The sequence below is a fragment of the Clytia hemisphaerica genome, unplaced genomic scaffold, assembly GCF_902728285.1.
Source record: "Clytia hemisphaerica strain Z4C2 unplaced genomic scaffold, Clytia hemisphaerica genome assembly, whole genome shotgun sequence".
NCBI classification, from domain to species: Eukaryota; Metazoa; Cnidaria; class Hydrozoa; order Leptothecata; family Clytiidae; genus Clytia; species Clytia hemisphaerica.
In genome coordinates this window covers 107557-123846 of record NW_027103520.1, presented here as the reverse complement: position 1 = coordinate 123846, position 16290 = coordinate 107557, and the positions used below count along the sequence as shown (strand labels likewise).

The 16290-nt window shown below is 41.9% G+C and overlaps 1 long non-coding RNA gene across 1 annotated transcript; it reads left to right on the top strand.

The window, feature by feature from the left end:
* Positions 1-12715: 12715 nt before the first annotated feature.
* On the top strand, positions 12716-14343 carry LOC136799380 (uncharacterized). The gene is made up of 2 exons (XR_010845512.1): positions 12716-12951; positions 13765-14343. It is a non-coding gene; the product is annotated as an uncharacterized lncRNA (long non-coding RNA).
* The last annotated feature ends 1947 nt before the right edge of the window (positions 14344-16290 follow it).

Here is a 16290-nt window from a genome sequence, read left to right as displayed (position 1 = left end):
CCCCACAGCCTTTAGAACAAGTATCAACCCCTAAAATTGGCTTTCAATTTCCGCGTTTACCCTGCCAAGCCAAACGCGGTGACTCATTTTGCTTGGTTAGGCCTTTAAACCTACCCCCACAGCCTTTAGAACAAGTATCAACCCCTAAAATTTGGCTTTCAATTTCCGCGTTTACCCTGCCAAGCCAAACGCGGTGACTCATTTTGCTTGGTTAGGCCTTTAAACCTACCCCCACAGCCTTTAGAACAAGTATCAACCCCTAAAATTGGCTTTCAATTTCCGCGTTTACCCTGCCAAGCCAAACGCGGTGACTCATTTTGCTTGGTTAGGCCTTTAAACCCACCCCACAGCCTTTAGAACAAGTATCAACCCCTAAAATTGGCTTTCAATTTCCGCGTTTACCCTGCCAAGCCAAACGCGGTGACTCATTTTGCTTGGTTAGGCCTTTAAACCCACCCCACAGCCTTTAGAACAAGTATCAACCCCTAAAATTGGCTTTCAATTTCCGCGTTTACCCTGCCAAGCCAAACGCGGTGAGTCATTTTGCTTGGTTAGGCCTTTAAAAAACCCACCCCACAGCCTTTAGAACAAGTATCAACCCCCCTAAAATTGGCTTTCAATTTCCGCGTTTACCCTGCCAAGCCAAACGCGGTGAGTCATTTTGCTTGGTTAGGCCTTTAAACCCACCCCACAGCCTTTAGAACAAGTATCAACCCCTAAAATTGGCTTTCAATTTCCGCGTTTACCCTGCCAAGCCAAACGCGGTGAGTCATTTTGCTTGGTTAGGCCTTTAAAAAAAAAAACCTACCCCACAGCCTTTAGAACAAGTATCAACCCCTAAAATTGGCTTTCAATTTCCGCGTTTACCCTGCCAAGCCAAACGCGGTGAGTCATTTTGCTTGGTTAGGCCTTTAAACCCACCCCACAGCCTTTAGAACAAGTATCAACCCCCTAAAATTTGGCTTTCAATTTCCGCGTTTACCCCCTGCCAAGCCAAACGCGGTGAGTCATTTTGCTTGGTTAGGCCTTTAAACCCACCCCACAGCCTTTAGAACAAGTATCAACCCCTAAAATTGGCTTTCAATTTCCGCGTTTACCCTGCCAAGCCAAACGCGGTGAGTCATTTTGCTTGGTTAGGCCTTTAAAAAACCCACCCCACAGCCTTTAGAACAAGTATCAACCCCTAAAATTGGCTTTCAATTTCCGCGTTTACCCCCTGCCAAGCCAAACGCGGTGAGTCATTTTGCTTGGTTAGGCCTTTAAACCCACCCCACAGCCTTTAGAACAAGTATCAACCCCTAAAATTGGCTTTCAATTTCCGCGTTTACCCTGCCAAGCCAAACGCGGTGACTCATTTTGCTTGGTTAGGCCTTTAAACCCACCCCACAGCCTTTAGAACAAGTATCAACCCCTAAAATTTGGCTTTCAATTTCCGCGTTTACCCTGCCAAGCCAAACGCGGTGACTCATTTTGCTTGGTTAGGCCTTTAAACCCACCCCACAGCCTTTAGAACAAGTATCAACCCCTAAAATTGGCTTTCAATTTCCGCGTTTACCCTGCCAAGCCAAACGCGGTGACTCATTTTGCTTGGTTAGGCCTTTAAACCTACCCCACAGCCTTTAGAACAAGTATCAACCCCTAAAATTGGCTTTCAATTTCCGCGTTTACCCTGCCAAGCCAAACGCGGTGAGTCATTTTGCTTGGTTAGGCCTTTAAACCCACCCCACAGCCTTTAGAACAAGTATCAACCCCTAAAATTGGCTTTCAATTTCCGCGTTTACCCTGCCAAGCCAAACGCGGTGAGTCATTTTGCTTGGTTAGGCCTTTAAAAAACCTACCCCACAGCCTTTAGAACAAGTATCAACCCCCTAAAATTGGCTTTCAATTTCCGCGTTTACCCTGCCAAGCCAAACGCGGTGACTCATTTTGCTTGGTTAGGCCTTTAAACCCACCCCACAGCCTTTAGAACAAGTATCAACCCAACCCCTAAAATTGGCTTTCAATTTTTCCGCGTTTACCCTGCCAAGCCAAACGCGGTGACTCATTTTGCTTGGTTAGGCCTTTAAACCCACCCCACAGCCTTTAGAACAAGTATCAACCCCTAAAATTGGCTTTCAATTTCCGCGTTTACCCTGCCAAGCCAAACGCGGTGAGTCATTTTGCTTGGTTAGGCCTTTAAACCCACCCCACAGCCTTTAGAACAAGTATCAACCCCTAAAATTTGGCTTTCAATTTCCGCGTTTACCCTGCCAAGCCAAACGCGGTGAGTCATTTTGCTTGGTTAGGCCTTTAAAACCCACCCCACAGCCTTTAGAACAAGTATCAACCCCTAAAATTGGCTTTCAATTTCCGCGTTTACCCTGCCAAGCCAAACGCGGTGACTCATTTTGCTTGGTTAGGCCTTTAAACCCACCCCACAGCCTTTAGAACAAGTATCAACCCCTAAAATTTGGCTTTCAATTTCCGCGTTTACCCTGCCAAGCCAAACGCGGTGAGTCATTTTGCTTGGTTAGGCCTTTAAACCCACCCCACAGCCTTTAGAACAAGTATCAACCCCTAAAATTGGCTTTCAATTTCCGCGTTTACCCTGCCAAGCCAAACGCGGTGACTCATTTTGCTTGGTTAGGCCTTTAAACCCACCCCACAGCCTTTAGAACAAGTATCAACCCCTAAAATTGGCTTTCAATTTCCGCGTTTACCCTGCCAAGCCAAACGCGGTGAGTCATTTTGCTTGGTTAGGCCTTTAAACCTACCCCCACAGCAGCCTTTAGAACAAGTATCAACCCCTAAAATTGGCTTTCAATTTCCGCGTTTACCCTGCCAAGCCAAACGCGGTGACTCATTTTGCTTGGTTAGGCCTTTAAACCCACCCCACAGCCTTTAGAACAAGTATCAACCCCTAAAATTGGCTTTCAATTTCCGCGTTTACCCTGCCAAGCCAAACGCGGTGACTCATTTTGCTTGGTTAGGCCTTTAAAAACCCACCCCACAGCCTTTAGAACAAGTATCAACCCCTAAAATTTGGCTTTCAATTTCCGCGTTTTACCCTGCCAAGCCAAACGCGGTGACTCATTTTGCTTGGTTAGGCCTTTAAACCCACCCCACAGCCTTTAGAACAAGTATCAACCCCTAAAATTGGCTTTCAATTTCCGCGTTTACCCTGCCAAGCCAAACGCGGTGACTCATTTTGCTTGGTTAGGCCTTTAAAAAACCTACCCCACAGCCTTTAGAACAAGTATCAACCCCTAAAATTGGCTTTCAATTTCCGCGTTTACCCTGCCAAGCCAAACGCGGTGAGTCATTTTGCTTGGTTAGGCCTTTAAACCCACCCCACAGCCTTTAGAACAAGTATCAACCCCTAAAATTGGCTTTCAATTTCCGCGTTTACCCTGCCAAGCCAAACGCGGTGACTCATTTTGCTTGGTTAGGCCTTTAAACCTACCCCACAGCCTTTAGAACAAGTATCAACCCCTAAAATTGGCTTTCAATTTCCGCGTTTAGAACAAGTATCAACCCCTAAAATTGGCTTTCAATTTCCGCGTTTACCCTGCCAAGCCAAACGCGGTGACTCATTTTGCTTGGTTAGGCCTTTAAACCTACCCCACAGCCTTTAGAACAAGTATCAACCCCTAAAATTGGCTTTCAATTTCCGCGTTTACCCTGCCAAGCCAAACGCGGTGACTCATTTTGGCTTGTTGGTTAGGCCTTTAAACCTACCCCACAGCCTTTAGAACAAGTATCAACCCCTAAAATTGGCTTTCAATTTCCGCGTTTACCCTGCCAAGCCAAACGCGGTGACTCATTTTGCTTGGTTAGGCCTTTAAACCTACCCCACAGCCTTTAGAACAAGTATCAACCCCTAAAATTGGCTTTCAATTTCTCGCGTTTACCCTGCCAAGCCAAACGCGGTGACTCATTTTGCTTGGTTAGGCCTTTAAACCTACCCCACAGCCTTTAGAACAAGTATCAACCCTAAAATTGGCTTTCAATTTCCGCGTTTACCCTGCCAAGCCAAACGCGGTGACTCATTTTGCTTGGTTAGGCCTTTAAACCTACCCCACAGCCTTTAGAACAAGTATCAACCCCTAAATTGGCTTTCAATTTCCGCGTTTACCCTGCCAAGCCAAACGCGGTGACTCATTTTGCTTGGTTAGGCCTTTAAACCTACCCCACAGCCTTTAGAACAAGTATCAACCCCTAAAATTGGCTTTCAATTTCCGCGTTTACCCTGCCAAGCCAAACGCGGTGACTCATTTTGCTTGGTTAGGCCTTTAAACCTACCCCACAGCCTTTAGAACAAGTATCAACCCCTAAAATTGGCTTTCAATTTCCCGCGTTACCCTGCCAAGCCAAACGCGGTGACTCATTTTGCTTGGTTAGGCCTTTAAACCTACCCCACAGCCTTTAGAACAAGTATCACCCCTAAAATTGGCTTTCAATTTCCGCGTTTACCCTGCCAAGCCAAACGCGGTGACTCATTTTGCTTGGTTAGGCCTTTAAACCTACCCCACAGCCTTTAGAACAAGTATCAACCCCTAAAATTGGCTTTCAATTTCCGCGTTTACCCTGCCAAGCCAAACGCGGTGACTCATTTTGCTTGGTTAGGCCTTTAAACCTACCCACAGCCTTTAGAACAAGTATCAACCCCTAAATTGGCTTTCAATTTCCGCGTTTACCCTGCCAAGCCAAACGCGGTGACTCATTTTGCTTGGTTAGGCCTTTAAACCTACCCCACAGCCTTTAGAACAAGTATCAACCCCTAAAATTGGCTTTCAATTTCCGCGTTTACCCTGCCAAGCCAAACGCGGTGACTCATTTTGCTTGGTTAGGCCTTTAAACCTACCCCACAGCCTTTAGAACAAGTATCAACCCCTAAAATTGGCTTTCAATTTCCGCGTTTACCCTGCCAAGCCAAACGCGCGTGACATTTTTGCTTGGTTAGGCTTTAAAAACCTACCCCACAGCCTTTAGAACAAGTATCAACCCCTAAATTGGCTTTCAATTTCCGCGTTTACCCTGCCAAGCCAAACGCGGTGACTCATTTGGCTTGGTTAGGCCTTTAAACCTACCCCACAGCCTTTAGAACAAGTATCAACCCCTAAAATTGGCTTTCAATTTCCGCGTTTACCCTGCCAAGCCAAACGCGGTGACTCATTTTGCTTGGTTAGGCCTTTAAACCTACCCCAGAGCCTTTAGAACAAGTATCAACCCCTAAAATTGGCTTTCAATTTCCGCGTTTACCCTGCCAAGCCAAACGCGGTGACTCATTTTGCTTGGTTAGGCCTTTAAACCTACCCCACAGCCTTTAGAACAAGTATCAACCCCTAAAATTGGCTTTCAATTTCCGCGTTTACCCTGCCAAGCCAAACGCGGTGACTCATTTTGCTTGGTTAGGCCTTTAAACCTACCCCACAGCCTTTAGAACAAGTATCAACCCCTAAAATTGGCTTTCAATTTCCGCGTTTACCCTGCCAAGCCAAACGCGGTGACTCATTTTGCTTGGTTAGGCCTTTAAACCTACCCCACAGCCTTTAGAACAAGTATCAACCCTTAAAATTGGCTTTCAATTTCCGCGTTTACCCTGCCAAGCCAAACGCGTTGACTCATTTTGCTTGGTTAGGCCTTTAAACCTACCCCACAGCCTTTAGAACAAGTATCAACCCCTAAAATTGGCTTTCAATTTCCGCGTTTAACCTGCCAAGCCAAACGCGGTGACTCATTTGCTTGGTTAGGCCTTTAAACCTACCCTACAGCCTTTAGAACAAGTATCAACCCCTAAAATTGGCTTTCAATTTCCGCGTTTACCCTGCCAAGCCAAACGCGGTGACTCATTTTGCTTGGTTAGGCCTTTAAACCTACCCCACAGCCTTTAGAACAAGTATCAACCCCTAAAATTGGCTTTCAATTTCCGCGTTTACCCTGCCAAGCCAAACGCGGTGACTCATTTTGCTTGGTTAGGCCTTTAAACCTACCCCACAGCCTTTAGAACAAGTATCACCCCTAAAATTGGCTTTCAATTTCCGCGTTTACCCTGCCAAGCCAAACGCGGTGACTCATTTTGCTTGGTTAGGCCTTTAAACCTACCCCACAGCCTTTAGAACAAGTATCAACCCCTAAATTGGCTTCAATTTCCGCGTTTACCCTGCCAAGCCAAACGCGGTGACTCATTTTGCTTGGTTAGGCCTTTAAAAACCTACCCACGCCTTTAGAACAAGTATCAACCCCTAAAATTGGCTTTCAATTTCCGCGTTTACCCTGCCAAGCCAAACGCGGTGACTCATTTTGCTTGGTTAGGCCTTTAAACCTACCCCACAGCCTTTAGAACAAGTATCAACCCCTAAAATTGGCTTTCAATTTCCGCGTTTACCCTGCCAAGCCAAACGCGGTGACTCATTTTGCTTGGTTAGGCCTTTAAACCTACCCCACAGCCTTTAGAACAAGTATCAACCCCTAAAATTGGCTTTCAATTTCCGCGTTTACCCTGCCAAGCCAAACGCGGTGACTCATTTGGCTTGGTTAGGCCTTTAAACCTACCCCACAGCCTTTAGAACAAGTATCAACCCCTAAAATTGGCTTTCAATTTCCGCGTTTACCCTGTCAAGCCAAACGCGGTGACTCATTTTGCTTGGTTAGGCCTTCAAACCTACCCCAGAGCCTTTAGAACAAGTATCAACCCCTAAAATTGGCTTTCAATTTCTGCGTTTACCCTGCCAAGCCAAAGGCGGTTACTCAATTTGCTTGGTTAGGCCTTTAAACCTACCCCACAGCCTTTAGAACAAGTATCAACCCCTAAAATTGGCTTTCAATTTCCGCATTTACCCTGCCAAGCCAAACGCGGTGACTCATTTTGCTTGGTTAGGCCTTTAAACCTACCCCACAGCCTTTAGAACAAGTATCAACCCCTAAATTGGCTTTCAATTTCCGCGTTTACCCTGCCAAGCCAAACGCGGTGACTCATTTTGCTTGGTTAGGCCTTTAAACCTACCCCACAGCCTTTAGAACAAGTATCAACCCCTAAAATTGGCTTTCAATTTCCGCGTTTACCCTGCCAAGCCAAACGCGTTGACTCATTTTGCTTGGTTAGGCCTTTAAACCTACCCCACAGCCTTTAGAACAAGTATCAACCCCTAAAATTGGCTTTCAATTTCCGCGTTTACCCTGCCAAGCCAAACGCGGTGACTCATTTTGCTTGTGTAGGCCTTTAAACCTACCCCACAGCCTTTAGAACAAGTATCAACCCCTAAAATTGGCTTTCAATTTCCGCGTTTACCCTGCCAAGCCAAACGCGGTGACTCATTTTGCTTGGTTAGGCCTTTAAACCTACCCCACAGCCTTTAGAACAAGTATCAACCCCTAAAATTGGCTTTCAATTTCCGCGTTTACCCTGCCAAGCCAAACGCGGTGACTCATTTTGCTTGGTTAGGCCTTTAAACCTACCCCACAGCCTTTAGAACAAGTATCAACCCCTAAAATTGGCTTTCAATTTCCGCGTTTACCCTGCCAACCAAACGCGGTGACTCATTTTGCTTGGTTAGGCCTTTAAACCTACCCCAGAGCCTTTAGAACAAGTATCAACCCCTAAAATTGGCTTTCAATTTCCGCGTTTACCCTGCCAAGCCAAACGCGGTGACTCATTTTGCTTGGTTAGGCCTTTAAACCTACCCCACAGCCTTTAGAACAAGTATCAACCCCTAAAATTGGCTTTCAATTTCCGCGTTTACCCTGCCAAGCCAAACGCGGTGACTCATTTTGCTTGGTTAGGCCTTTAAACCTACCCCACAGCCTTTAGAACAAGTATCAACCCCTAAAATTGGCTTTCAATTTCCGCGTTTACCCTGCCAAGCCAAACGCGGTGACTCATTTGGCTTGGTTAGGCCTTTAAACCTACCCCACAGCCTTTAGAACAAGTATCAACCCCTAAAATTGGCTTTCAATTTCCGCGTTTACCCTGCCAAGCCAAACGCGGACTCATTTTTGCTTGGTTAGGCCTTTAAACCTACCCTACAGCCTTTAAACAAGTATCAACCCCTAAAATTGGCTTTCAATTTCCGCGTTTACCCTGCCAAGCCAAACGCGGTGACTCATTTTGCTTGGTTAGGCCTTTAAACCTACCCCACAGCCTTTAGAACAAGTATCAACCCCTAAAATTGGCTTTCAATTTCCGCGTTTACCCTGCCAAGCCAAACGCGGTGACTCATTTTGCTTGGTTAGGCCTTTAAACCTACCCCACAGCCTTTAGAACAAGTATCAACCCCTAAAATTGGCTTTCAATTTCCGCGTTTACCCTGCCAAGCCAAACGCGTTGACTCATTTTGCTTGGTTAGGCCTTTAAACCTACCCCACAGCCTTTAGAACAAGTATCAACCCCTAAAATTGGCTTTCAATTTCCGCGTTTAACCTGCCAAGCCAAACGCGGTGACTCATTTTGCTTGGTTAGGCCTTTAAACCTACCCACAGCCTTTAGAACAAGTATCAACCCCTAAAATTGGCTTTCAATTTCCGCGTTTACCCTGCCAAGCCAAACGCGGTGACTCATTTTGCTTGGTTAGGCCTTTAAACCTACCCCACAGCCTTTAGAACAAGTATCAACCCCTAAAATTGGCTTTCAATTTCCGCGTTTACCCTGCCAAGCCAAACGCGGTGACTCATTTTGCTTGGTTAGGCCTTTAAACCTACCCCACAGCCTTTAGAACAAGTATCAACCCCTAAAATTGGCTTTCAATTTCCGCGTTTACCCTGCCAAACCAAACGCGGTGACTCATTTTGCTTGGTTAGGCCTTTAAACCTACCCCAGAGCCTTTAGAACAAGTATCAACCCCTAAAATTGGCTTTCAATTTCCGCGTTTACCCTGCCAAGCCAAACGCGGTGACTCATTTTGCTTGGTTAGGCCTTTAAACCTACCCCACAGCCTTTAGAACAAGTATCAACCCCTAAATTGGCTTTCAATTTCCGCGTTTACCCTGCCAAGCAAACGCGGTGACTCATTTTGCTTGGTTAGGCCTTTAAACCTACCCCACAGCCTTTAGAACAAGTATCAACCCCTAAAATTGGCTTTCAATTTCCGCGTTTACCCTGCCAAGCCAAACGCGGTGACTCATTTGGCTTGGTTAGGCCTTTAAACCTACCCCACAGCCTTTAGAACAAGTATCAACCCCTAAATTGGCTTTCAATTTCCGCGTTTACCCTGCCAAGCCAAACGCGGTGACTCATTTTGCTTGGTTAGGCCTTTAAACCTACCCTACAGCCTTTAGAACAAGTATCAACCCCTAAAATTGGCTTTCAATTTCCGCGTTTACCCTGCCAAGCCAAACGCGGTGACTCATTTTGCTTGGTTAGGCCTTTAAACCTACCCCACAGCCTTTAGAACAAGTATCAACCCCTAAAATTGGCTTTCAATTTCCGCGTTTACCCTGCCAAGCCAAACGCGGTGACTCATTTTGCTTGGTTAGGCCTTTAAACCTACCCCACAGCCTTTAGAACAAGTATCAACCCCTAAAATTGGCTTTCAATTTCCGCGTTTACCCTGCCAAGCCAAACGCGGTGACTCATTTTGCTTGGTTAGGCCTTTAAACCTACCCCACAGCCTTTAGAACAAGTATCAAACCCCAAAATTGGCTTTCAATTTCCGCGTTTACCCTGCCAAGCCAAACGCGGTGACTCATTTTGCTTGGTTAGGCCTTTAAACCTACCCCACAGCCTTTAGAACAAGTATCAACCCCTAAAATTGGCTTTCAATTTCCGCGTTTACCCTGCCAAGCCAAACGCGGTGACTCATTTGGCTTGGCTAGGCCTTTAAACCTACCCCACAGCCTTTAGAACAAGTATCAACCCCTAAAATTGGCTTTCAATTTCCGCGTTTACCCTGCCAAGCCAAACGCGGTGACTCATTTTGCTTGGTTAGGCCTTTAAACCTACCTCACAGTCAAGCGTACAAGAGTGAGTAGAAGAAATGAACAAAACACATGTGCGAAACACATATAGACGTTGTTCTATTCTTAAGAGCAAAATAATTACTTGTGGTTGATGTATCTTTGAAAGATTATTTAAAGTTTTTATAGTAAGGAAGAGGAATTCTCAGAATCCGTTCGATCTTTTACTTATATATTTAGGTTACAAATTAATTGACTTTTACGTTCGCACTTTTTGAATTTAAATATTGACTTGAATGGAGTCAAGTTGTTTCCGATGAATTTAATAGAATATTTCAGAAATGTTCCGTTATTTTATGAACTTAAAATTATGAAACATAATGTTTAAGCATGCCACTCCGTTACAACGAGCGATTTTAACTTTTTAGTTATTTTCCCTGAATATGAATTTTGTACACTGTACTAGCTTTTTGAATATTATTCAGTATCATAACGGTTTTATCTCATCAAGGTTCTAATAAAAATTCTTAAATCTTTTAGCTCAACTCTTTTTGGAAGTAGTCCAGTGGCTTATCATAACAATACTTCAGTTTGTGAAAAAAGCATGAAACTTGGCACAGACATGCACAATTATAATCTGAACAAAAAAATTGACAGAGACACGTCTGAAAACCACGTGACTGCTGACGTCAGCACTTTTTTGCTGACGTCATGGAAATTTTTTAAAAGTGTCCAAACCATCAAGTATTATATACTATTGGAATGGAAATTTAATTCTGAACAACTTTTTTGCTTACAATTTTTTCTGAAAACGAAGCCAAAAAAAGTTACAAGCTTCTGAAGTTGACTTGTGACGTCATCAAAAATTGTCAAAAAATTTATAGTTACAAACCCCCAAGTATTATATACCGTTGGAAAAGAAATTTCACCCTGAACAACTTTTTTGCTTACAGTTTTTCATGAAAATAAGTTAAAGAAGACTTGTGACGTCATCAAAAATTTTATAGTTACAAAAGATTCTCTCATGAATTACAGTATATAAAGCTGGAAAGGAAAATTCATGCTGAATAACTTTTGGCTTATTGGCCCAGCAGCGCAGCGTAGTGGGCCTTTCATCTGCACAGTGCCCGTACGTTTGTTACGCAAAGCAATTAGGCGGTGTTCCGCGAGAGTACATATATTTTCCAGGCTAAACTCAGCGCTATAATGTAGAGGGATCGACAAGGATCGTCTGTCGGCTAGCATACAATTATCTATCCTCTAGCAAAGCCGATCTAAGCCATATGTTGATATATATGGCTGAAGACCGTATCTTGTTATTGTCTGTATTTCGTATAGTCCTACCTACATAGACTATCTTCAACTCAACTCAACGTGGAGTGTTGGTTCAACGTGATCTCCTTTCATTCAGTCTTTTTCTCACAAAGACTGAGAATTAAAGAGTTCAAGAAGTAAAGAGGATAAATCAAGATTTTACTGTCACTGACTGCTGCTGCCATTCATAAAGGTAAATCTCTATTGTGTGCCAGTAGTATCATAAGAATATTGCTATTGGCCTTTAGCAACAAGACACTCTGCGATTGTGCGAAATACAAACAATCTGCAAGGTTAATTCTCAAATTAAGGGCTAGGTAGGAGGGGTAAGAATCAGGCAATTCCACTTACAAAAAATGCAGCGCAGATCACTATCAGGTTGTTTGGCGTCGGCTTTGACCAGACGATTTCAATCGAACAGAATCGACAATCGAACCAGTCGAACCAAATCAAACGCAATCGACCGATTGAAATTCGATTGTCGAATTTTCAGATTCGATTGATATTCGATTGCGTTCGATTGATGTTCGATTGCGTTCGATCGTCGATTCATTGACCCCCGGATTGTTCATCGCATAATTTCTACGGGAAATCGAAAGTAATTTCATTGGGCTTGTGATATTTGAGAGCTTGGATGTTGGGGGAAGCTGCAAGAATAAAGCCAGCCGATCTCAATCGGACGGAATCAACGATCGAACCAGTCGAACAATAATTGAACCAATCGAATATTACCAAGAATTTTGACGTTCAATTGAAATCGGTCGATTGCATTGTTCGATTTGGTTCGATTGGTTCGATCGTCGATTCCGTTCGATTGAGACCGCCTGGCTTTGATTTTGAAAACAGCTATTCTATCTATTACTTCCGTCTGCCAATAATAGGTCGGTCAGTCGATACTCAATCGAACAGAACCGATGATCGAACCAGATAAAACGCAAGCGAACGATTAAAATTTTATTGTTGAACGCAATTGAATTTCAATAGAATATTAGGCCGATGGAATTTAATGCTATGTTTACCGTAAGCCGCCCGCATGTCAAAAAACTGCCGCGCCAAGTTGCCATTATTTTGTTATTTTGGCGCTTCATCAAGATTTTGAAAGATCAAAACAAACAGTCCGGCAAATATGCGGTTAAAAACGAACCCGTACGGACCTACCATCTCTTTAAAAGTGTGCTTCTTTAATTTTTATAATTATGGAGATGATTTTTTTTGCTCGCAACTTATTGAGAATTTTCTCCCTAAAATAATGAATAATGAAAACTTGGTCGCATCGAATTCTGAAGATCGTCATTACGATAAACATATCATTAAATTCCATCAGCCTTACCCCAATTTTCGGATTCGTTTGTTGTTCGATTGAGATTCGATTGCGTTCGATTGGGTTTGATTGCATTCGATTCAATCACTCGAACGAAAATCTCAATCAAACGAATCAAATATTACCTAGAATTTGGTCGTTGGATTGAGATTTGATTGCGTTCGACAATAAAATTTCAATTCCGTTCAATAAAAATCGTCTGGTCGAAATGGAGAAAAAATTTTTACTTGAGGTAGCAAAAACTTGAAATTCACCAATTTCAGTTCTAACCAAAATTGATTCTTGCCGTCAATCATTAAAAAAAAGGTAATAGAAAGGGAAGAATCATATTTGTTTTTCTTTTTGTACAGTTTTGGACCATCATCATCCATATACATCAAGACTGTTATCGTACATCATATCCAGACTGATTGGTTCCCACTGATTGATTGATACTCAATCTTAAGGTGAGTTTGAATTTGATTTTCTTCAGGATTTATCATTAAAAGGCTTGGTAACCTAATGACTTAAGTGAAAAATCAAGTTGTGTATTACCATTTACTGCAAATTCTTTGTGAGGTTGGGGGAAGCGTGGTAAAGAGAAGCTCATTGTTGGTTATAGTCTAGAGAGAGAAGGATTTCTTTTTTTGATTTGTAATTTTTTGTCCTTTTTGTTTGAAACTTTTAAAGGGATAACCAGATAAAATATGAAAATTGGCTAAAAGATTCTTTCCACGGTCCTTAGTAAGCCCTCCAAATATTTTTGAGAAATAACATTCCAAATTCAAGATATGACAATTAGAAATCTCAGTTTTTCGTACCTCACACGTACCTCATGTTGATATTCTATTGTTTTCCAGCAGAAATTAAAAATGACCTAAATATTTCGACTTTGAAAAACAAGTAGCATGTAAAATTTGGAGGTTTTGCTAAGGACTATGGAAGGAATCTTTGGGCTGAATTTTATTTTTTATCTGGTTATCCCTTTAAGGTAGCTGCCCTGGAAATGAGATTTTCACTTGTATTTGTAAAACATCATAATCAGATTTCATCTCGGGTTCTTTATGTTGTGCGAAAAAATTGTGACCTATAAATGCTTGCATGCCGCAATTTTCAACAAAAAGCAAGTATCTTCTTAACAGGTGGACATAATTATGAAAGTCTTCCAGAACTTGGAACAAGCTTACGCTGCACTTGAGCTTTACGATTTATGAACATGGTAGTATACTTCAGTTGAACGCGACTGTTTGGGTAATTTCGTTTTTGTTTTTATTTTTCAGGGTTCATCAAGTCCACATCATTCAGTGTATATAGCTACTCTGGTCAATCTGGATTTACATTAGATAGCTTGGTTATACAAAGCTAACTTGGATTTACACAGTTAACTCAGATTTAAAGGATTCCCCTCGATTCACTTGGCTCACCAGAATACACTTGGAATACTTTGTTTTACTCAGTTTATTTGGTTTTACACGGCTCAATTGATACTACTCGGCTCACTTGATATTACTTAGCTCACTTGATATTACTCGGCTCACTTGATATTACTCGGCTCACTTGATACTACTCAGCTAACTTGATATTACTCAGCTAACTTGATATTACTCGGCTAACTTGATATTACTCAGCTAACTTGACACTACTCAGCTAACTTGATATTACTCGGCTAACTTGATAGTATTCGGCTCACTTGATTCAATTAACTTGTGTTTCATTTGGGTAACTCAGATTTCCGAGGCTAAACCGGAATTTATGATTTTTTTTGACATTTCATTGTTTACCACTTACTTGCTCAGCTTTTTTAACTTGTTAAAAAACAATAGGCTATTAAAATAAATATACATTATATTTGAAACTGACGTATTTATCATTTTTTTACATTCCCCTTTTCAAAACATGATATCAATCGAAGCATCCCGTAGTTCTATCGGCAACTTTAACGGGACAAGGCAATATGATCTCCGCTCAATTTATCGTCATTTAATAGTCAACTCTTCTATTTCAAGCAAAACTTCAAAACTTTCTTTGTCTGTGGTCATGGTAGAACTCTCCATATCAGACAACTTGTGAAATAGTGAGAATCAATTTTGCAAACGGAGGGTACAATTTTCCCTTCAAAAAAAAGGGGGGGTGGGTGAAATAGTGAAGGGAGATTTTTTTAGTACCATTAAAAAGTGACAATGTCTAGATATATTACATGTTAAAAACTGCTATTGATATATTACATGTTAAAAACTGCTATTGATATTTACATATTCAGGAACTCTTGCTCCTTACTCAACCTCTTGGGAATGCAAATTGGGTCGTCCAGTTGTTTGATCATCGATCCCTACAATGTGAAAAAAAAACAGTAGACTCCCGGTTATTCGAAGCTCCAAGGGGGATAAGAATTTACTTCGAATAACTGAAAAATTCGTTTTAAGATTAATCAATCAATTCATTTTAATCAATCTACTGTAAGTCATAAGATAAAACAAAAGCGGAAATTATAGAAAAATCAATTTTGCGGATTATTTTTCAAATTAACCCTGTAGCAAGTATCCTTGTATTTTGCACAACCACCACTGCAATGACACAATTCTGTGCAAGGAAGGTTGGCCTCTTTGCACTTACAACGTCCAGTACACGTTTTTTTTTTTATTAGAACCTAGTTTATAAGAACATATAGGCTGAAATTCGTCGAAAAATTAAGAACATCTTAAGAACATGCCCAGCCTCGGTTTGGAAAAAAATGACAAGAAACTACAATTTTGTCCTCTTTTTAAGCAGTTTTAACCGAATTTAGGGGTGGATCTTCAAAATATTGTCCAAATTTTGCCAAATTTAAGTGCTCTTTATTTTGTATCATATTGTTGATTTAGTAGTCTAAAAATTAAGAACACATTTAAGAACATTTTAGGCTGAAAATTGCTAAAAAAATAAGCACATCCAGGCTCAGCCAAACTTTAGGTGTTCTAATAAAAAAAAAACGTGTACACTCTTTTTTACACCCGCAGCGGATGAGCTCCTTACAAGCTTTAGATGCCTCTGGGAGGGTTGTCCACCTTGGCTCGTAGTACAAATTCTTGAGTACCCACCCCCACTTTTCGAAGTCGAGTTCGGGTAGCATAGCACTGCAAGCATTACACCAGATTCTGGAAATCGGAAGTATAATACGATAAATCATTCTTTTAAAATACGGATCAAAGGTGTCAAATGCTATTTCTTTACATTTTTCAAAGCTTAACAGAATTTGTATAGTAAAGATTCTTTTTTAGATTTCATTAAAACAGACCAGGAATAATAGCTCTAAGTAAATGCTGCATCAAAGCATCCTCCGACGGTGCATTTGTTCAATATCCTTGCCCTTCACTGTAAATAGCAATCGCCTACAAGAGTTGACGTTGGTGTATGGGCTAGCGCGATCATACAACAACACAACGTATCTTTGGATCAGATCAAAATCTTGTTGCTCGATTTCTCGAACACTTAGAGGCAGATCGGATTTTATCATCATTCTCTACTCTATAGAATTAAGTACATTACGAATCTGCAATACCTCACAAAAGCTCCAGTCACATCTGGATACACATCCCATACATTCCATGCGGTGATCTTGCCTCGACTAGCGAATATTGAAACGGTGTCGCAACCAGTGAATGTAAACCACAAGGGTAAAGCTCTACAAACTTCTTCACCTAAAGCTTTAGCGTATTCGTGAATTGCGTAATACCTTAAAAAATCAGTCAGGCTCTTATAGAATAAGCAACAACAACCAACTCGAGGTTCTAAAGAACGTACAGTATTTTCTCAATAGGAATAAAGTA